Source organism: Staurois parvus, unplaced genomic scaffold (assembly GCF_062004578.1).
Source record: "Staurois parvus isolate SC_StPar_1 unplaced genomic scaffold, SC_StPar_1.0 ptg001477l, whole genome shotgun sequence".
NCBI classification, from domain to species: domain Eukaryota; kingdom Metazoa; phylum Chordata; class Amphibia; order Anura; family Ranidae; genus Staurois; species Staurois parvus.
This window is the reverse complement of record NW_028319273.1, coordinates 416,887-439,991: the sequence shown is the minus strand read 5'-3', so window position 1 is coordinate 439,991 and position 23,105 is coordinate 416,887.

Below are 23,105 nucleotides of genomic sequence, written 5' to 3'. Positions count from 1 at the left end.
CTGATAGGCAGCACTGATGGGCACTGTTGAGCACTGATAGGGGGCACTGATGGGCAGTGATACGTGGCATTGATGGGCACTGATAGGTGGAACAAATGGGTACTGATAGGCATCACTGATGGGCAATGATAGGCGGCTCTGGTGGGTGGCACTGATGGGCACTGATAGCTGGCACTGATAGGTGGCGCTGATGGGCAGCACGGATGGTTACTGATAGGCATCACTGATGGGCATTGATAGGCACACTGATGGGCAATGATAAGCGGCACTGATGGGTGGCACTGATGGGCACTGATGGGTGGCACTGATGGGCACTGATTGGTGGAACTGATAGGCGGCGCTGATGGGCAGCACTGATGGGTACTGATAGGCGGCACTGATGAGCACTATTAGGTGGCACTCATGGTCATTGATACGTGGCACTGACGGGCACTGATAGGTGGTACAAATGGGTACTGATAGGCATCACTGATGGGCACTGACAGGCATCATTGAGGAGGCACTGAAAGCCAGCACTGAAAGCTAGCACTGATGGGCACTGAAAGCCAGCACTGATGGGGCTACACTGATGATCATTGTAGATGTCCCCTTGAGAAATGCCGCTTACTGGCTCTCCTCCCCTCCCACGCTGTCAGCACATAACCGGCAATTCCTATGTACACTGTGATTGGACACAGCTGATCACATGGTAAAAGGCGGCTTTGATTGGCCCCCTACTTGGACACGTGATCAGCTGTGTCCAAAGGACACATCAATCACAGAAAGCGGACCATGGGCACGCACCCTGGGGGCAGGGTTGTGGTTCTGGGAGGATGTCCATAGACGCCTTCCCAGAACTCGCTGACCGCACTGTAGACGTCTTTTGGCAGTAGCGCGGTTGGGAAGTGGTTAATGGTCCCGGCAGGTTTTCTCTGGTAGGGTTTTGTGGTTTACTTCAGTGTCTTCTCCAAAGAGATGTGGTTCCAATAGAACCATATGGACACTGAGTCTGCTCACGGCCAGCTCCTTCCCATTTTTCCTTTCTAGCGTTATCCTTCTGAACTTGTAAAAAAGGAACAAAGGAATTGATTTAATTGTTAAACTTCTGACATGTTCGTATATTTTTTATTTTTTGTGTTTAATACATTTTATGTTCAGCAATCTTGCTAGAAATGTTTCTATATGTGGCCTGTGGGACCGCCTGAATGCATTGCACTGTGACCCTTGATTCACATCTGTGGGGGTGGTGTCCGCACAAAAATCCGTGCAGCCACACCACCCACAGGCGGGTGCCATTAATTCTAATGGCACGCCGCCTGCACTGGAAATCGCAACCGTACTGGGAATCAAAGTAGTGCAGGGACTTCTTCCCTGTGTGTCCCGGGGCATGGGAGTCCATTTAAATGAATGGGATCTCATAGCCGCGCAAAATGCGGCCTGCAGGAACGCGGAGATGTGAACCTATCCTGAGATTGCCGAGGTTCTGTTCACCACACCTGACTTGGATATCTATATCTATATATCTATATATATCTATATATATATCTATATATTATATAGATATATATATAAAGATATACATACACACAATATATATATATGCACACATACAGTATATATATATATATATATACTGTGTGTGTGTGTATATATATATATATATATATATATATATATATATATGTGTACCGAGTGTATGCATGGGCTGTCATGCCTGTATCACAGTATGCATGGGCTGTCATGCCTGTATCACAGTATGCATGGGCTCTCGTGCCTGTATCACAGTATGCATGGGCTCTCGTGCCTGCGCAAAATGCGGCCCACAAGACCGCGGAGATGTGAACCTAGCCTGAGATTGCCGAGATGCTGTTCACCACACCTGACCTGGATATATATATATATATATATATATTACAGGGTACACAGCTACACACATACCAGAACATATTTAAAGAGGAGCCAATTAACTTACCAGCATGTCTTTGAAGTGTAGGAGGAAACCTGAGTGATTGGAGGAAACCCACGCAAGCACAGGGAGAATCAAGCTTCATGTATACTGTATCTATGTATGTATATATATATATATATATATATATATATGTATATATATATATGTATATATATAAAATCATACTCATGTGTATTAATATATATTTCTTCCATATATTTATATGTAATATTTTATGATATATTGATAATGATATATTTTAGGCGTAGATTTATTAAATAATTAGTAAATATTAAAAATGATTACATTTATTCTGTTACGATATTAATTAGTGTACAACCTTGAAGAACAAATCCATGCGACACCGAAACTGAAAAGGTCTTTCTATACTCCACTGTTCTTAGATCGGGTATGACGATGTATCCCCCTGAACCTGTCACAGCATATCAACGGACAATACAATTGTTGCTATTATGCACTACCTAAATTTGGCTCATGTGCCAGCTTTTCTAGCACAATCTACATGAACACGGCTTTTGAAAGCATTCACGCCTCCAGAAATGTGCTGGAAGAGTCACACTGAATCTCCACAAATGTCCTTCCCCACATCATCACACTTGCACCTTACCCTAGGTTCACATCTGTGGTGCCGCTGCGGATCCGCACGAAAATCCGTGCAGCCGCACCACCCGCACAGAGAATTGCGGACCCGCGGGCGGGCGCCATTAGTTCTAATGGTACGCCTCCAGCACTGGGAAACGCAACCGTACTGAGAAGCTCGGCTTCTTCCCTGCATGTCACGGGGCACGGGAGTCCATTCAAATGAACGCGGCCCGCACGGCTGCATAGGTGTGAACCGGGGGTTAAAGTAGGACTTAAACTATTTGTTAAAAATTCTTCACCTCCCTCTTCTGGATGCAGAAGAATCACGTTCAGGATGGCTCATGTATGCTGGGTGTTGAAAAAACGTTTCTGACCGCTGTAAACTGCTGGGAAAATGTAGGTCAAATACATCAGTTGAGCCGCGTTTACCTACCACGTTTATGCGCGTTTGCGTTTAGAAGCGTTTTTAAATGATAACCTCAGGAGACCTTCCCAAATGCCCAGAATGCACTGAAAAACAGTAAATAATGAACTATTGTTGCTGTATTGTCTCCGGTTATATTGTAAAGCGCTGAGCAAACTGTTGGCGCCATAAATCCTGTATAATAATAATAATATTAATAATACTTCAGACATTTTGAGAGGAATAGAGAGAGTAGAAGCAGAGAGAGCAGTATGTGTGGAGATGACCTGTCTTTTCTTGTTGTATTCACTATGGATCCCATCATGAGTATAATGCGCCACGTTCTGCCATTTTTTCCTTCACGCGAAACCAGGAACTGACTGCGCTGGTGTACCGGGTCCATTTGAATACATGGAAAATGCTTTGCATGCATTTTTGATGAAGAAAAAAGGCTCTGAACAGCATTTGGATATGGACCAACCCAAAAAAAAATCTAAACGTAAGCATGCATAAATGCGGTTACACGCGGTTACAAGCGTTTGGCGTTTGAAACGCCGGTAAAATCAACTCCTGAACGCGATTTTTGTGCTTTCAAAAAAAATGCCTGTAAACTCAACTTCCTGTAAACTACTAAAAACGACAATGTGTACAGTGAGAGCTGTGAAAATATGGAATAGACGCCCTCAAGAGTTGGTTCTGGCCAGCTCAGTGGATTGCTTTAACCACCTCCCGTCCGGCCCATGTATATAAACGGCCAGACGGGAGCAGTGCAGGGGCGGGTGGCCGTTTATAAACATACTCCCTGCTCCTTGCTTGTGCGCGCTCCCTGGGAGCGCACAGCACCGCGATCCGGTACCTGCTGTTTCCAGAGGACACAGTGGAACACCGATCGTTGTACAGGACCTCTGTGTGAGGTCCCGATCATGTGATCACTGATTGGCCAATCAGTGATCACATGCAGAGTAGTAAGCAAGGTGTCACTTCTGACATCATTGCTTACTACGTGTGAAATCTGTGAATGATCATAGAGGTCACATGATACAAGGCTATTCACAACAGCCTTGTACCATGTAACAAGCTGTGACCAATCACAGCTCACTCAGTAGTTCTCAAGAATGCAGACAGACAGAAGGAGAAATGATTGCTTTTACAGCCTTTATGGGTGTAAAAGCAATCAGTGTAAAAAAAAAAAATCATCATCACCCTCCACAAGTAGTACAGTGTCACCATGGTGACACTGTACTGCTGGGGTGACGGTATGTAAAAAATAAAAAAACATAAATAATAATGTAAAAAAATAAAATAAAAATGTAAAAAAATTTATTGCAAAAATTATAATTTTTGGTTATAAACTCATTTGGGTTTTTTTTTTTTTTTGCTAAAAAGATAACTGAATACATTTTGGCCAAGATCTATGAAGAAAGATTATTTATTTGCAAATTTTTATAAGAAAAACAACTTTTTTCAAACTTTTTGGACTTTTTCATTTATATAGCAAAATTGTAGTATTTCAAATATATGTCAGTATATTTGGAAAGAATATTTTTAAAAACTATTTCAAATATATTTTTCTTCCATGTGGGAAAGGAATTAACTTTCCACTTATCAACACTTATAAACACTTGGGTGGGACTTTTTTATGCAGACTTTGTTTCACTTATTTTATGCGAACATTTCCTTATGATTATATGTTTATGTTAGGTTTGTACACATTGGGCCTCACTATAGTTGACTATGGCAGCCTACAAATGTCTCATGACAGGTGCACTTTAGGGCAAGAGTCACGGTGACATCTATCACCTAGATTTTTAGGTTATTCTGATATAAATGAAGACTCGAGATGGGAACCTGACAACCCAACTATGGTTGAATATGGCAGCCAACAAATTTCTCATGACAGGTCCACTTTAAGCCAAGAGTCATAGAGACGTCTATTGACTAGATTTGTCGGTTATTCTGACATAAATGAAGATAAAACATAAAGACCTGAGATAGGTGCCTGGAAACCCATCTATGGTTGGCTATGGCAGCCTATGTATTTCACATACATTAATGAGTGAAATGCTGCCAGCAGTCCACCTGTTGAAGATTGCTGCGTTGTTTTGGAGTGTAGCATTTATCCATCCAATATCCATCTGTTTGTGTCAATATGTGCCTGCTATTACCTTTGTAGCTATGGCATGATTTCTGCTTTTTACCTAAACAGTCAGGATTGTTATGTTGCAGAAACGTAGCAGTATTTTTAATATGCTGCTTATGAGACGCTTCTCAGTTATTATTTCCTATTTTTTTAATCAGCTAACATACTTTTTGCAACCAAATCATACGAAGCTCATTTGCGATTTCTTTGATCATTTTCTGATCACTCATATACAGGGGCGGACTGACAACTCATGGGGCCCCCGGGGCAATAGGGGATCATGGGGCCCCTGTGTCCTTGCCCAAACTCAAAAATACCTATGAAAAAGGTACCAGGAGGACCCCGGGCCCTCGGGCAGTGCCCAAGTTTCCGCCCCTGCTTGTATATGATTATTTATCCATTTGTACATGAGTTATAGAATGTAATCACATATTTATCATTGTATTGTCTATATTATTGTCTATATTATATTTATATTTTATACTCTATATTATATATTTATTATTACTTTCTTTTAGCCACGATGAAGGGGGAAGATGTCTGATCCCTGAAACACGTTGGGAGTGTTTTTTGTAAACCAATGAAGGTGAACTCCAGGAATTATTTTTCTACATACTTACATTCTCATATGGAAGAAAAATATATTTTAAATATGTTTTAAAAATATTCTTCCCAAATATATTGACATATATTTGAAATACTACAATTTTGTCCGTATTCAATATATTTCAAAATATATGTCTATAAATATATATATATATATATATATATATATTTCAAATATATTTTTCTTCCATGTGGGGAAGTAATGAACTTTCCACTTATCAACACTTATGAACACTTGGGTGGGACTTTTTTATGTGGACTTTGTTTCACTTATTTTATGTTATTAGGACCCACATAGAAGAAAAATTATTTTAAAAATATTTTAAAAATATTCTTCCCAAATATATTGATATATATTTGAAATACTAAAATTTTGGTTGTATTCAATATATTTCAATATATATATACTGTACTGTATACATCCCTATGGAATATGCAGTTTTCATGATAGGTCCACTTTAAACAAAAGTCATAGAGATCTCGGTCTGCTTAGTTTTTTTATGTTGCTGTGATGTAAGTGAAAATAAAACGTGAAGATTCAAGTGCCTGGCAACCCAACAATCCCAACCAATTACCCATCTAGAATTCCTCCCTTTACATAATGACTGCCTGGGAAATGTGGTCCTCATTCATCGTCTCCGGCCCTGCGGGGAGCCTTATGGCTGAGGGATTTGGCTTTATATGGAATAATACACCAGCCGGGAGATAATAGTCCGAGCATATAGTTCTGTGTGCAAACATCCAGGCTTCGTGTCTTTTTATTTGCAGACAAATACATTACATCTTTATAAGCCGCTAACTGTATTATTTAATGATGGGTCTGGTTGCTTTATAGAGACCATCTTGTAATTAAAACAGATTTTTCTGTAACATTACATAGTCTACACAAAATAATCCCCAATATGTCACAATATACAGCAACAGTATCGTCTTTTTCAGAAAAGCTCCACCTTTTATTATTAAAGTGCCATCTTCAAACTCCAGCCAGTGACCGTGCCTAGGCTGGGATGATGCTATCAGTCTGCTGCAGGTAGAAGGAAGCATTTCCTTAGTCTCCTCTACCCCAGTGATCAGACTACAACATTAAAGGTTTTTAGCAAGCCACTAGGTGAGAGGCTGCAGCAGGGGCTGATCTGTGTCAGACATTCATGAACATAGCAAAAGAACTGCTCAGACACCAGGATTTACATGATTGCATCATTCCTCAGCTGGCATCTCAGTCCAGGAAGCAGATGGTGACCCTGGATGATGCCTGAACAAATATGATGCCAATCCTGGATCCCCCACAATCAGGGGCGGACTGACCATTTGGAAACTCGGGCACTGCCCGAGGGCCCGGGGTCAGTAGGGGGCCTCATGAGGTGCCCCTGGTACCTTTTTCATAGGCTTTTTTGAGTTTGGACAAGGACACAGGGGCCCCATGATCCCCTATTACCCGGGGGCCCCATGAGTTGTCAGTCCACCCCTGCCCACAATGCTCACTGGTTCCTCATGCCAAATTGCACCTCCCTAATAGGTACTTTCCCTCATTTTAAAGATATTTCTTCCCACCTGCTGCTTGCGGTCCTATGGACCAGGATTGAGAGTAGGTGGAAATGCAACATATACTGAAGAGCCGAAATAGTCTCCGTATCCTAGATTTATCCTGTCATATGTTTCATTCATAAATCACAAAACCTTTTCTTTTTTCATTTTGTTTTATTTTTATTTTGCATGCAGTCATGTTATGGAACGGAAAGAAAAAATTAAGGAATGTCAAGAAAAATGGAAAGAAGGAAAAAGAGGAGAGGAGAGGAAAAAAGGAAGGAAGGAAGGAAGGAAGGAAGGGAGGGAGGGAGGAAGGAAGGAAGGAAGGAAGGAAGGAAGGAAGGAAGGAAGGAAGGGAGGGAGGGAGGGAGGGAGGGAGGGAGGAAGGAAGGAAGGAAGGAAGGAAGGAAGGAGAAGAAAAGAGAGTGAGATTGAGAAATAAATAAAGGAAAGGAAAGTAGGAAGACAAGAAGGAAACAACAAAAAAGGGGAAAAAGGAAAAGAGAGAAAAGGGGTAAGAAGTAGAAAGATAAAGCCAAAGCGAACAGCAACAGGGCCAGTAAACCCAAAAAGTGAAGTTTTAGTTATTGGTAGACCCAGGTGGACTGAGGCTATTGATGGAAGGAAGGAAGAACGGAAAGAAAAGAGATAGAGTGTGAGATTGAGAAAGAAATAAAGGAAGGAAGAAAATGAAAGGAAGGAATGGGAAGCAACAACAAAGGGAAAGAAAAAAGAGAAGAGAGAAGAGAAAAAAAGAAAAGAAGGGTAAGAAGTAGAAAGATAAAGCCAAAGCTAACAGCAACAGGCCAGTCAACCCAAAAGTGATATTTTAGTTATTGGTAGACCCTAATGGACTGAGTCTGTTGATGGTTGGAAGGAAGGAAGGAAAGAAGGAAGGAAGGGGAAGCAAAGAGAATGGAAATAAAAGAGAGTGAGATTGGGAAAGAAATAAAGGAAAGGACAGAAGGAAACACAACGCAAAAGGGAAAGAAAAAAGAGAAGAAAGAAGAGGGGTACGAAGTAGAAAGATAAAGCCAAAGCCAAAAGTGATGTTTTAGTTATTGGTAGACCATGGTGGACTGAGTCTGTTGATGGTTGGAAGGAAGGAAGGAAGGAAGGAAGAAAGGAAGGGAAAGCAAAGAGAAGGGAAAGAAAAGAGAGTGAGATTGAGAAAGAAATAAAGGAAAGTAGGAAGGAAAGAAGGAAACACAACAAAAAAGGGGAAAAAAGAGAATAGAGAAAGGGGGGAAGAAGTAGAAAGATAAAGCCAAAGCGAACAGCAACAGGCCAGTAAACCCAAAAAGTGATGTTTTAGTTATTGGTAGACGCTGGGGGACTGAGGCTATGGAAGGAAGGAAGGAAGGAAGGAAGGAAGGAAGGAAAAGGAAGGAAGGAAGGAAGAAGGGAAACAAAAGAGAAAGAGATTGAGATTGTGAAAGAAATAAAGGAAGGAAGGAAGAAAAAGAAAGGTAGGAAGGATGGAAGGAAGGAAGGGGAAGCAACAGAAAAGAGAAGAGAGAAAAGGGGAAATAAGGGTAAGAAGTAGAAAGATAAAGCCAAAGCGAACAGCAACAGGCCAGGAAACCCAAAAAGAGATGTTTTAGTTATTGGTAGACCCTGGTGGACTGAGGCTATTGATGGTTGGATGGAAAGAAGGAAGGAAGGAAGGGAGAAGGGAAAGAAAAAGAAAGAGTGTGATTGAGAAAGAAATAAAGGAAGGAAGGAAGAAAAAAGAAAGAAATGAAGGAAGAAATAGAAAGGAAGGATGGGTTCCTCTTTGGTCTGCAGATACTCTGTGACTTGCAGCGTAGACAGGTGGGGCTCAGCCATCCTTTTACTAATCATACATAGAAGTTCACTTCAGTATCTCTTAAAGACGCAATCCATTCTTCTCTGCCACCGGTATCATTAGCGGAAGAACAATGTCATTTTTATCCTTTTTATCCTCCGGGGGAGTCTGACAGTTTTTTGGAATAGTGACAACTTTATGCTGTTGGCAATAAAAGACATATTTTCACAATGCAGATTTTATAGACTCGGGCCCGCAGTGAAGACGCTTCAACAGATTTGACGTTCATTATTAAGTTATGTTAGACGAGGCCGTAGAGCTTCTATTTTTATTCTGTAACTTTTCTGTGAGCGCCATCAGCTGTTATTTGGTCAAACGCGGGGTAGACGATCAGATTGTTGGAAAATCTTCAGTGCAGGATCAGTGGCTGGTCGGCGACGGGATCGGGATATTGGTGATAAGTGTGTAACCAATTGCGATCTACACATGAAAAAAAAATCCCCAGTGGTGATTAAATACCATCAAAAGAAAGCTGTATCAGTCTCAAAGTGTGACAGTGCAGAAAGCTGAAAATTGGCCTGGGCAGGAAGGGGTGACAGTGCCCGGTAGGCAAGGAGTTAAAGTGGTTGTAAAAGCTCAAAGTTTGTTACCTTCATGCATTCTATGGGTGGTGTAGAGGGGCGGAAGCTGATGCGGTTAAATAGAGAAACTAATGTGCAATTCTAGCAGGTGAGCATTTTTGGCTCTCTGTTTTAGAATTTCATGTTTCAGAAGGTATGCGTTTTTACAGGCATTTCTCATGTGCGTTCTTTTAGCAGTGAGGGTAGGACCTGAATGAGTATACAGGCAGTCTCCGAATTCAGGGGCGGACTGACCATTTGGAAACTCGGGCAGTGCCTGAGGGCCCGGGGTCAGTAGGGGGCCCCATGAGATGCCCCTGGTACCTTTTTCATAGGCTTTTTTGAATTTGGGCAAGGACACAGGGGCCCCATGATCTCCTATTGCCCGGGGGCCCCATGAGTTGTCAGTCCACCCCTGCCAAATTACAAACATTCAACTTACAAACGACTTACAAACAGAGTGAGAAGCAAAAAGTGGGAGGAAATCTAGCCCTAGGAAGGGAAATTCTCTCCCGTAGAAGTTATCATGGGAAAAAGGTGTCTCCACTGAAGGTTTATCACCAATCCTTAATTCCATGACAACCCAAAATTTCCAAAAATTCAGTTGTCATATGGATAGAAAATGAGGTGAAAACAGGGGTACAGACAGCAAAAAAACATTACAGGGGTGCTATCCAAAAAAGTTAGAAATTATTTATTTGGCTAGAGCTACACTTACCTGCTGAACCTGTTCCAACTTACATACAAGTTCGACTTAAAAACGAACCTACAGACCCTATCTTGTTCGTAACCCTGGGACTGCCTGTAGGATGCATTTTTCTGGAAATTTCAGGGTTGTTACATGGTCTTGAAGACTTCCAGAAGGGCATCATGAGTCATGAAGTGCGGCATCAAAACTGGATGTTGGGACCAAATTGCAGTGGCGGACCACCGGTCTACACTCTTGGAAGAGGCGCAGTGGGGAGTCATATGGTAAGTGAGGCGGGAATCATTCGGTAAGTGGGGAGTCATATGAAAAGTAAAAATCTAGTTGTCAGTCTTTAAAAAATTTTTTAGCTCATACAGTGGGCTAAGTCCTTTAAATGATTTGCTATACCTTTTGGGGTTTGCCCCTTCACTTGCCCCTTGACGTTACATGTTAAGATGCAGGTGTTGCCGTCTTTAACTCCTTTCCCCACAATTCCTTTAGTTCCCACAAGTCCCTGGGCCCCTGGGCACACACGCAGAATATATGCGTACATGTTTCCAGCCCATTGTAGCTCAGAGGGACCGCACCTCAAAAGAAAGAGGTAGCTGGGAATATGATCTGCAGCCAAGTGTACAATTCTCCACTTAGTCCTGGTGTACAACAGCTGGGCAGGAGCCCATTAGCATGCAGCTTCAATAAAAGACCCAGCCACTGCTCTAAATGCTACCAGAGTACTGCACCATATGAGGGGTGGCCCTTTGTCTCCAGCTGCCAGCCTGTGTTTCCAGCCCTGGGACTCCTCCAGCCACCTGCCTATGTTACCAGTCCTGAGACTCCTCCAGCCGCCTGCCTTTGTTACCAGTCCTGAGCCTCCTCCAGCCACCTGCCTATGTTACAAGTCCTGAGACTCCTCCAGCTGCCTACCTATGTTACAAGTCCTGAGACTCCTCCAGCTGCCTACCTGTGTTACCAGTCCTGAGACTCCTCAGGCTGCCCGCCTGTGTTACCATGCCTAAAACTGCTCCAGCCATCTGCCTGTGTTATCAGTCTTGAGACTCCTGCAGCCACCTGCCTGTGTTACTAGCACTTGGACTCCTCCAGCTACCTGTCTGTGTTACAAGTCCTGACACTCTTCCAGCGGTCTACCTGTGTTACCAGTCCTGTGACTCCTCAAGCTGCCTGCCTGTGTTACTAGTCCTGAGAGTCTTCCAGCCGCCTACCTGTATTGCCAGTTCTGAGACTCCTCCGGCAACTTGCCTGTGTTACCAGTCCTGAGACTTCTCCATCTACCTGCCTGTGTTACAAGCCGTGAGAATTCTCCAGCCACTTACCTGAGTTACCAGCCCTGGGACTTCTCCAGCTGCCTACCTCTGTTACCAGTCCTGGGACTTCTCCAGCTGCCTACCTCTGTTACCAGTCCTGGGACTTCTCCAGCTGCCTACCTCTGTTACCAGCCCTGGGACTCCTTCAGCCCTGTGTTACCAGCCCTGGGACTCCTTCAGCCCTGTGTTACCAGTCCTGAGACTGCTCCAGCCACCTGCCTGTGTTAAGAAAACCTTAATACTCTTGTCCTTGGGGAGTGGGCCTGAAAAGGTTAGTAGGCTGCAATCAGATCTTGGCGCTCAAAAGATGCACTCGCCTTGCTGCCCTCACAAGACTGGGGAAGTCTAGAGACACTACAATAACAAACAAATAGAGGAAGCACTGTCCTAGTGCATTATCCTTAAAATATGGCATTATTGTATGAAATAGTAAGTATTATACTCACAAAATAGGCTAAAAGTATAAGCTCATCTCATGAAAACATCTCAGTTCAATCCGCAGTACATCATGACGTGACAGAACGATGGAATCTCAACAGGCTGATGCGTTTCCAGGACTTATCCTCTTCCTCAGAGCCCTTACTTACTAAATACTTACTTTTTCATACAAAAATGCCATATTTTAAGGATAATGCACTAGGCCAGTGTGCCCTCTGTTTGTTATTGACCTGCCCGTGTTACAAGTCCTGAGACTCCTCCATTCACCTGCCTGTGTTACAAGTCCTGAGACTCCTCCAGCCGCTTACCTGTGGTACCAGTCCTGAGACTCCTCCAGCCTCCTGCCTGTGTTACCAGTCCTGAGACTCCTCCATTCGCCTGCCTGTGTTACCAGTCCTGAGACTCCTCCATTCACCTGCTTGTGTTACCAGTCCTAAGTCTCCTCCAGCACCCTCCTGTGTTACAAGTCCTGAGACTCCTCCAGCTACCTGCCTGTGTTACCAGTCCTGAGACTCCTCCGTTTGCCTGCCTGTGTTACCAGTCCTGAGTCTCCTCCAGCCACCTGCCTGTGTTACCAGTCCTGAGACTCCTCCAGCCACCTGCCTGTGTTACCAGTCCAGAGACTCCTCCAGCACCCTCCTGTGTTACCAGTCCTGAGACTCCTCCAGCTACCTGCCTGTGTTACCAGTCCTGAGACTCCTCCGTTCGCCTGCCTGTGTTACCAGTCCTGAGACTCCTCCAGCCACCTGCCTGTGTTACCAGTCCTGAGACTCCTCCAGCCACCTGCCTGTGTTACCAGTCCTGAGACTCCTCCAGCCACCTGCCTGTGTTACCAGTCCTGAGACTCCTCCAGCACCCTTCTGTGTTACAAGTCCTGAGGCTCCTCCAGCCACCTGCCTGTGTTACCAGTCCTGAGACTCCTCCAGCACCCTTCTGTGTTACAAGTCCTGAGACTCCTCCAGCCACCTGCCTGTGTTACCAGTCCTGAGACTCCTCCATTCGCCTGCCTGTGTTACAAGTCCTGAGACTCCTCCATTCACCTGCCTGTGTTACAAGTCCTGAGACTCCTCCAGCCGCTTACCTGTGGTACCAGTCCTGAGACTCCTCCAGCCTCCTGCCTGTGTTACCAGTCCTGAGACTCCTCCATTCGCCTGCCTGTGTTACCAGTCCTGAGACTCCTCCATTCACCTGCTTGTGTTACCAGTCCTAAGTCTCCTCCAGCACCCTCCTGTGTTACAAGTCCTGAGACTCCTCCAGCTACCTGCCTGTGTTACCAGTCCTGAGACTCCTCCGTTTGCCTGCCTGTGTTACCAGTCCTGAGTCTCCTCCAGCCACCTGCCTGTGTTACCAGTCCTGAGACTCCTCCAGCCACCTGCCTGTGTTACCAGTCCAGAGACTCCTCCAGCACCCTCCTGTGTTACCAGTCCTGAGACTCCTCCAGCTACCTGCCTGTGTTACCAGTCCTGAGACTCCTCCGTTCGCCTGCCTGTGTTACCAGTCCTGAGACTCCTCCAGCCACCTGCCTGTGTTACCAGTCCTGAGACTCCTCCAGCCACCTGCCTGTGTTACCAGTCCTGAGACTCCTCCAGCCACCTGCCTGTGTTACCAGTCCTGAGACTCCTCCAGCACCCTTCTGTGTTACAAGTCCTGAGGCTCCTCCAGCCACCTGCCTGTGTTACCAGTCCTGAGACTCCTCCAGCACCCTTCTGTGTTACAAGTCCTGAGACTCCTCCAGCCACCTGCCTGTGTTACCAGTCCTGAGACTCCTCCATTCGCCTGCCTGTGTTACAAGTCCTGAGACTCCTCCATTCGCCTGCCTGTGTTACCAGTCCTGAGACTCCTCCATTCGCCTGCCTGTGTTACCAGTCCTGAGACTCCTCCATTCGCCTGCCTGTGTTACCAGTCCTGAGACTCCTCCGTTCGCCTGCCTGTGTTACCAGTCCCGAGACTCCTCCAGCCACCTGCCTGTGTTACCAGTCCTGAGACTCCTCCAGCCACCTGCCTGTGTTACCAGTCCCGAGACTCCTCCAGCCACTTGCCTGTGGTACCAGTTTTGAGACTCCTCCAGCCACCTATCTGTTTAACCAGTCCAGAGACTCCTCCAGATACTTGTCTATGTACCCAGACCTACCCCACACTTCACAGTGGGAGCCACTGTTGCCAATGTGCAAACTGCTGTTTATGTACTTTACTGTTTACTGAATTACTGGTAATTCTCTAGTATTTGTGGCTACAGAGCCTTATAGAGACGGTGCTGTACCTGTAGTGCATCTTCATAATCTGTTTAACATTGTTCTGTACCGTATGCACACTATTTTCCTATTACGACTCTCTTTGCAGTGCTAATCCTACCATGCCCTTGTTTAGCAAAGTTTAACCTCCCTGGCGGTATGATTATTTCAGATTTTTGGTGCTGAAAGTGGTACCATTATTTTGCATGGAAATTTGGCGTTTTATATTGTAGGCCTGTAATTCTTAGGAATAACTCACTGAAATCTGTCTGAACAAGAGTCTAGTAAACATCCCTGGTATGATAAAACTTGAAACACGAAAACAGAAATTATAATTTAATAAATAATCATAAAAAATAATAATATAATATTAAATTTAATTCAATAATATAATCAAACCAAAAACACTGAAATTTGAAATATAGCGCCAAGTTTGCACATCACTGAGCAAAGTCGCAGAATCTTTTTCAGTGTCTGATGAGGAATTTCCCCCACGAATCATTATCTCAATTCTGCAAGTGGTTCTGATTTACTATCGCTGTTCTCTAGCCGGTCTAAAACCGCTTTTGACCTAAAGGGACACTTTTTGGACGCCATGGACTAGAGATGAGCGAAGTATTCAAAAATTTGATTCGACTGATTCGGCGAATTCGTGGAAAAATTTCGATTCGAGTCGAATATATTCGCTGTGAATTTAACTTAAAAAAGGGTGTTTCTAGGCTTCAGAGAGACTTAATATTAGTGCAGAACACTGTACCTTTAATTTAAATGCCCTTGGAGTCTGCTGGGGAAGAGAAATAATACTGTCAGTCAGTATGACATGCAGATGAGTGCCGTCGATCTTAGAATCACCGCACACTTCACTCATTTGGGCAGTCACGGGGCCAAAACCAGAGTGTGGAGCCACAGTGTGGCGGTGGAGGCAGCAGCAATGGGAGGCCATACAGCACCCTATGACAAAAATGGAAACCACCAGCAGTGTGAGGAGACCTGAAAGTGGCACATGGCAGAGTGTGGCGATAGAGACAGCAGCAATGGGAGGCCGTACAGGGACCCATGACACACTCTGGACCTGGCAGCAGCATGAGGAGGCGGTACAGGGGCCCATGACAGATTACGGGCCTGGCAGCAGCATGAGGAGTCGGTACGGGGGCCCATGGCAGATTACGGGCCTGGCAGCAGCAATGGGAGGCCGTACAGGGACCCATGACACACTCTGGACCTGGCAGCAGCATGGGGAGGCGGTACAGGGGCCCATGACAGATTACGGGCCTGGCAGCAGCATGAGGAGTCGGTACGGGGGCCCATGACACACTCTGGACCTGGCAGCAGCATGAGGAGGCGGTACAGGGGCACATTACAGATTACGAGCCTGGCAGCAGCAACTTGGACAGGAGGACGTTCAGCTTCTGCACCGTCGGGTGCGTGCTCGCAAACTGTTGTCTCTTGGAAACGGATTCCAAGAAAGACTGCTGACGGAATCCGTGAAGAGGAGTAGCAGGAGAAGGAGCATCTGAACGAGCGGAATATGCCAACAAGCGACAACAGGGGCCCATGACAGATTACGGGCCTGGCAGCAGCATGAGGAGTCGGTACGGGGGCCCATGGCAGATTACGGGCCTGGCAGCAGCTATGGGAGGCCCGTAATCTGCCAGCACCCTATGACAAAAAATGGAACCCACCAGCAGTGTGAGGAGACCTGAAAGTGGCACATGGCAGAGTGTGGCGATGGAGACAGCAGCAATGGGAGGCCGTACAGGGACCCATGAGAGACTCTGGACCTGGCAGCAGCATGAGGAGGCGGTATAGGGGCCCATGGCAGATTAGGGGCCTGGCAGCAGCTATGGGACGCCCGTAATCTGCCAGCACCCTATGACAAAAAATGGAACACACCAGCAGTGTAAGGAGACCTGAAAGTGGCACATGGCAGAGTGTGGCGATGGAGACAGCAGCAATGGGAGGCCGTACAGGGACCCATGAGAGACTCTGGACTTGGCAGCAGCATGAGGAGGCGGTATAGGGGCCCATGGCAGATTAGGGGCCTGGCAGCAGCTATGGGAGGCCCGTAATCTGCCAGCACCCTATGACAAAAAATGGAACACAGCAGCAGTGTGAGGAGACCTGAAAGTGGCACATGTTTGGGGCATGATTCATGGCGGATTTAGTCAGTTGTGTCAGGAGCTGGTGGTTTGAAATCCAGACTAATCCACGCCTGATTCATTTTCACAAACGTGAGTCTCTCCACACTTTGGGTGGACAGTCGTGTCCTCCGCGGAGTTGCAATACCTCCTGCCGCACTAAACATGCGCTCCGATGCCACGCTACTGGCCGGGCATGACAGCCTTTCAAGGGCAAATTCAGCTAGTTGGGGCCAAAGGTCAAGTTTCGTTGCCCAGTAGTCAAGGGGATTGTCTACCTCGGTTGGCAGGGTGCTGTCCAAGTAGGCCTAAGCCTGTTGTTTGAGGTCCTGCTCCAGGTCCACCTGATGCTGCTGCTGCTGCTGCTGCGGCTGGTTAGTAGTTTCCTCACTGCGCTGGTGAAGAAAGCTACTCATCATCGACTGCAGACTGAGGCAGCCGCTGCTGGTGGAGCTGCCACTGCTCCTACCACCCCACCCCTCCCCTGCTGCCATGGCAGCGGAACGCGAGCGCACAGGGCCCACAGTGTCTGAGGATGGACGTTGGCGCAGACAGGCAGAGACCAGCTGACTACATAGGTGGTTTTTATAGTACGTTATTTTGGCCTCCCTCTCAGCAGGTGTGAAAAAGGCCACCATTTTTGAACGGTAGCGAGGGTCCAACAAGGTGGACAGCCAAAAGTCATCCCTCTGTCTGATGGTTATTATTCGGCTGTCGCTACGCAAGCAAGCGAGCATGCTATGGGCCATTTGTGCCAAGGAATGCGAGGGACTCCCTGCCTCCATCTCCACAGCATACTGCCACGGTGCGTCTGGGTCCTCTGTCTCCTCTTCCTCCTCCTCTACCAGATGCTCCTGCTCCTCCACTCCTGTCCGCTGAGTAGAAAAACCACCCATTTCACTCAATAATTCCTGAGCACCAATGTCCTCCTCTACCTCCTCCTCTTCTTCCTGTCCTGCCCCCACAGGGGTCATGTGGCGTTGAGATCTGTGCGCCACGTCTACCGCACCCTGACCAGCCATTGTTAACAGCATTTGTTCCAGGACGTGCAACAGAGGAATGACGTCGTTCATCCCATAGTCCTGCCGACTCACGAATAGCATGGCCTCCTCAAAGGGCCTGAGCAAGCGCAGGTGTCACGCATGAGCTGCCAATGGCTGACATCTAAGTTACACAGGGAGTACCTTTATCCGCTTTTAACATCAGGAAATCTGTGATGGCCTTTTGCTGTTCGTAAAGGCGGTCTAACATATGTAGGGTTGAATTCCACCTTGTTGCAACGTCACAGCATGAGGAGTCGGTATAGGGGCCCATGGCAGATTAGGGGCCTGGCAGCAGCTATGGGAGGCCCGTAATCTGCCAGCACCCTATGACAAAAAATGGAACACACCAGCAGTGTGAGGAGACCTGAAAGTGGCACATGGCAGAGTGTGGCGATGGAGACAGCAGCAATGGGAGGCCGTACAGGGACCCATGAGAGACTCTGGACCTGGCAGCAGCATGAGGAGGCGGTATATAGGGGCCTATGGCAGATTAGGGGCCTGGCAGCAGCTATAGGAGGCCCGTAATCTGCCAGCACCCTATGTCAAAAAATTCAACACACCAGCAGTGTGTGAGGAGACCTGAAAGTGGCACATGGCAGAGTGTGGCGATGGAGACAGCAGCAATGGGAGGCCGTACAGGGACCCATGACAGACTCGGGACTTGGCAGCAGCATGAGGAGGTGGTATATAGGGGCTTATGGCAGATTAGGGGCCTGGCAGCAGCTATAGGAGGCCCGTAATCTGCCAGCACCCTATGTCAAAAAATTCAACACACCAGCAGTGTGTGAGGAGACCTGAAAGTGGCACATGGCAGAGTGTGGCGATGGAGACAGCAGCAATGGGAGGCCGTACAGGGACCCATGACAGACTCTGGACTTGGCAGCAGCATGAGGAGGCGGTATATAGGGGCCTATGGCAGATTAGGGGCCTGGCAGCAGCTATAGGAGGCCCGTAATCTGCCAGCACCCTATGTCAAAAAATTCAACACACCAGCAGTGTGAGGAGACCTGAAAGTGGCACATGGCAGAGTGTGGCGATGGAGACAGCAGCAATGGGAGGCCATACAGGGACCCATGACAGACTCTGGACTTGGCAGCAGCATGAGGAGGCGGTATATAGGGGCCCATGGCAGATTAGGGGCCTGGCAGCAGCTATGGGAGGCCCGTAATCTGCCAGCACCCTATGTCAAAAAATTCAACACACCAGCAGTGTGTGAGGAGACCTGAAAGTGGCACATGGCAGAGTGTGGCGATGGAGACAGCAGCAATGGGAGGCCGTACAGGGACCCATGACAGACTCTGGACTTGGCAGCAGCATGAGGAGGCGGTATATAGGGGCCCATGGCAGATTAGGGGCCTGGCAGCAGCTATGGGAGGCCCGTAATCTGCCAGCACCCTATGTCAAAAAATTCAACACACCAGCAGTGTGTGAGGAGACCTGAAAGTGGCACATGGCAGATTGTGGCGATGGAGACAGCAGCAATGGGAGGCCGTACAGGGACCCATGAGAGACTCTGGACCTGGCAGCAGCATGAGGAGGCGGTATATAGGGGCCTATGGCAGATTAGGGGCCTGGCAGCAGCTATAGGAGGCCCGTAATCTGCCAGCACCCTATGTCAAAAAATTCAACACACCAGCAGTGTGAGGAGACCTGAAAGTGGCACATGGCAGAGTGTGGCGATGGAGACAGCAGCAATGGGAGGCCGTACAGGGACCCATGACAGACTCTGGACTTGGCAGCAGCATGAGGAGGCGGTATATAGGGGCCCATGGCAGATTAGGGGCCTGGCAGCAGCTATGGGAGGCCCGTAATCTGCCAGCACCCTATGTCAAAAAATTCAACACACCAGCAGTGTGAGGAGACCTGAAAGTGGCACATGGCAGAGTGTGGCGATGGAGACAGCAGCAATGGGAGGCCGTACAGGGACCCATGAGAGACTCTGGACCTGGCAGCAGCATGAGGAGGCGGTATATAGGGGCCTATGGCAGATTAGGGGCCTGGCAGCAGCTATAGGAGGCCCGTAATCTGCCAGCACCCTATGTCAAAAAATTCAACACACCAGCAGTGTGAGGAGACCTGAAAGTGGCACATGGCAGAGTGTGGCGATGGAGACAGCAGCAATGGGAGGCCGTACAGGGACCCATGACAGACTCTGGACTTGGCAGCAGCATGAGGAGGCGGTATATAGGGGCCTATGGCAGATTAGGGGCCTGGCAGCAGCTATAGGAGGCCCGTAATCTGCCAGCACCCTATGTCAAAAAATTCAACACACCAGCAGTGTGTGAGGAGACCTGAAAGTGGCACATGGCAGAGTGTGGCGATGGAGACAACAGCAATGGGAGGCCGTACAGGGACCCATGACAGACTCTGGACTTGGCAGCAGCATGAGGAGGCGGTATATAGGGGCCTATGGCAGATTAGGGGCCTGGCAGCAGCTATAGGAGGCCCGTAATCTGCCAGCACCCTATGTCAAAAAATTCAACACACCAGCAGTGTGAGGAGACCTGAAAGTGGCACATGGCAGAGTGTGGCGATGGAGACAGCAGCAATGGGAGGCCGTACAGGGACCCATGACAGACTCTGGACTTGGCAGCAGCATGAGGAGGCGGTATATAGGGGCCTATGGCAGATTAGGGGCCTGGCAGCAGCTATAGGAGGCCCGTAATCTGCCAGCACCCTATGTCAAAAAATTCAACACACCAGCAGTGTGTGAGGAGACCTGAAAGTGGCACATGGTAGAGTGTGGCGATGGAGACAACAGCAATGGGAGGCCGTACAGGGACCCATGACAGACTCTGGACTTGGCAGCAGCATGAGGAGGCGGTATATAGGGGCCCATGGCAGATTAGGGGCCTGGCAGCAGCTATAGGAGGCCCGTAATCTGCCAGCACCCTATGTCAAAAAATTCAACACACCAGCAGTGTGAGGAGACCTGAAAGTGGCACATGGCAGAGTGTGGCGATGGAGACAGCAGCAATGGGAGGCCGTACAGGGACCCATGACAGACTCTGGACTTGGCAGCAGCATGAGGAGGCGGTATATAGGGGCCTATGGCAGATTAGGGGCCTGGCAGCAGCTATAGGAGGCCCGTAATCTGCCAGCACCCTATGTCAAAAAATTCAACACACCAGCAGTGTGAGGAGACCTGAAAGTGGCACATGGCAGAGTGTGGCGATGGAGACAGCAGCAATGGGAGGCCGTACAGGGACCCATGACAGACTCTGGACTTGGCAGCAGCATGAGGAGGCGGTATATAGGGGCCCATGGCAGATTAGGGGCCTGGCAGCAGCTATGGGAGGCCCGTAATCTGCCAGCACCCTATGTCAAAAAATTCAACACACCAGCAGTGTGTGAGGAGACCTGAAAGTGGCACATGGCAGAGTGTGGCGATGGAGACAGCAGCAATGGGAGGCCGTACAGGGACCCATGAGAGACTCTGGACCTGGCAGCAGCATGAGGAGGCGGTATATAGGGGCCTATGGCAGATTAGGGGCCTGGCAGCAGCTATAGGAGGCCCGTAATCTGCCAGCACCCTATGTCAAAAAATTCAACACACCAGCAGTGTGAGGAGACCTGAAAGTGGCAAATGGCAGAGTGTGGCGATGGAGACAGCAGCAATGGGAGGCCGTACAGGGACCCATGACAGACTCTGGACTTGGCAGCAGCATGAGGAGGCGGTATATAGGGGCCTATGGCAGATTAGGGGCCTGGCAGCAGCTATAGGAGGCCCGTAATCTGCCAGCACCCTATGTCAAAAAATTCAACACACCAGCAGTGTGTGAGGAGACCTGAAAGTGGCACATGGCAGAGTGTGGCGATGGAGACAACAGCAATGGGAGGCCGTACAGGGACCCATGACAGACTCTGGACTTGGCAGCAGCATGAGGAGGCGGTATATAGGGGCCTATGGCAGATTAGGGGCCTGGCAGCAGCTATAGGAGGCCCGTAATCTGCCAGCACCCTATGTCAAAAAATTCAACACACCAGCAGTGTGAGGAGACCTGAAAGTGGCACATGGCAGAGTGTGGCGATGGAGACAGCAGCAATGGGAGGCCGTACAGGGACCCATGACAGACTCTGGACTTGGCAGCAGCATGAGGAGGCGGTATATAGGGGCCCATGGCAGATTAGGGGCCTGGCAGCAGCTATAGGAGGCCCGTAATCTGCCAGCACCCTATGTCAAAAAATTCAACACACCAGCAGTGTGAGGAGACCTGAAAGTGGCACATGGCAGAGTGTGGCGATGGAGACAGCAGCAATGGGAGGCCGTACAAGGACCCATGACAGACTCTGGACTTGGCAGCAGCATGAGGAGGCGGTATATAGGGGCCCATGGCAGATTAGGGGCCTGGCAGCAGCTATGGGAGGCCCGTAATCTGCCAGCACCCTATGTCAAAAAATTAAACACACCAGCAGTGTGTGAGGAGACCTGAAAGTGGCACATGGCAGAGTGTGGCGATGGAGACAGCAGCAATGGGAGGCCGTACAGGGACCCATGACAGACTCTGGACTTGGCAGCAGCATGAGGAGGCGGTATATAGGGGCCCATGGCAGATTAGGGGCCTGGCAGCAGCTATGGGAGGCCCGTAATCTGCCAGCACCCTATGTCAAAAAATTGAACACACCAGCAGTGTGAGGAGACCTGAAAGTGGCACATGGCATAAGAGACTGTGGACCTGGCAGCAGCATGAGGAGGCGATATAGGGGCCCATGGCAGATTAGGGGCCTGGCAGCAGCTATGGGAGGCCCGTAATCTGCCAGCACCCTATGACAAAAAATGGAACACACCAGCAGTGTGTGAGGAGACCTGAAAGTGGCACATGTTTAAGGCATGATTCATGGCGGATTTAGTCAGTTGTGTCAGGAACTGGTGGTTTGAAATCCAGACTAATCCACGCCTGATTCATTTTCACAAACGTGAGTCTCTCCACACTTTGGGTGGACAGTCGTGTCCTCCGCGGAGTTACAATACCTCCTGCCGCACTAAACACGCGCTCCGATGCCACGCTACTGGCCGGGCATGACAGCCTTTCAAGGGCAAATTCAGCTAGTTGGGGCCAAAGGTCAAGTTTCGTTGCCCAGTAGTCAAGGGGATTGTCTACCTCGGTTGGCAGGGTGCTGTCCAAGTAGGCCCAAGCCTGTTGTTTGAGGTCCTGCTCCAGGTCCACCTGATGCTGCTGCTGCTGCTGCTGCGGCTGGTTAGTAGTTTCCTCACTGCGCTGGTGAAGAAAGCTACTCATCATCGACTGCAGACTGAGGCAGCCGCTGCTGGTGGAGCTGCCACTGCTCCTACCACCCCACCCCTCCCCTGCTGCCATGGCAGCGGAACGCGAGCGCACAGGGCCCACAGTGTCTGAGGATGGACGTTGGCGCACAAAGGCAGAGACCAACTGACTACATAGGTGGTTTTTATAGTACGTTATTTTGGCCTCCCTCTCAGCAGGTGTGAAAAAGGCCACCATTTTTGAACGGTAGCGAGGGTCCAACAAGGTGGACAGCCAAAAGTCATCCCTCTGTCTGATGGTTATTATTCGGCTGTCGCTACGCAAGCAAGCGAGCATGCTATGGGCCATTTGTGCCAAGGAATGCGAGGGACTCCCTGCCTCCATCTCCACAGCATACTGCCACGG